We start from the raw sequence: 922 nt of genomic DNA, 5'->3' as shown, positions 1-922 counted from the left end.
TTCTTAGGCCCACCACGCACGTGTTCCGCAGACACTCGTGGCCGGGGTCACGTAGGCCTTTTCTACAAAACTATGCACTTGAAAAGACCGACGACATATTGATGGATCCGACGGCGCCTCGGCTCTCGCGACATTGTTCATGGTTAACTCGATGTTTCTTACTGCATATATACTGCTTTCTGTACTGCATATATATAAATGATCATCGCCAAGTTTTCGAGTAACTGATTCAAATAACTCTATCGTTGGTTGATACAATTATTATCTGCGCAAGCAAAAAACCACAGAGTATCAACGCCAAAGAATCCTTCAGAATGAAATTGCTCAATCGAACAACTAGAATCGAATTCCCAATCGCCTTCCACGGTCCAGGAAGAGAAAATCGTTTACTTATCATAGAATTCGATCCTGCACGCGGTCTGGCTAAATTTACGCTAAGCAAGGCCGGAAATGCGTCTACCATGTCGATCGCAGAAACACAAAACTCTCACTAACCGCTTCGCGATTCAAGTTTGGCAAATCGAACAACGTGAATACCTCGGGCTCGCGTCTGGTCGTCCCGCAGAATTCACCTGCGGGTCGTAGCCGTTCGTTGAACACTACGAAGTTGGTGGAGGAGAGTTGATCGAAGGTCCAGAATGAGCGGCTGAAAAAAAGAGGAGGATGTCACGTCGGGGACACAAGAAATCACGAAACCGATAGATCGGCGGTGATCTCCTCGCGTCGCAGTTCGAACGCTTTACGAATAAGGTGAAGAAACTGAACTTTGTATAACATAATAGAATTTATTATGCAAATCCAACAGAGTGACAGTTCAAAGTGTTATAACAGAATGATTCAAAGCGATTCAAAATGTTTTAACAGGCTGGGACGAGCTTATTTTGAAGGGTTTTTATACTGGGGTTTTAGTTCCTCTGGGGGG

Source organism: Bombus impatiens, unplaced genomic scaffold (assembly GCF_000188095.3).
Source record: "Bombus impatiens unplaced genomic scaffold, BIMP_2.2 scf_0636, whole genome shotgun sequence".
Lineage (NCBI taxonomy): Eukaryota > Metazoa > Arthropoda > Insecta > Hymenoptera > Apidae > Bombus > Bombus impatiens.
Note: the sequence above shows the minus strand (reverse complement) of the source record.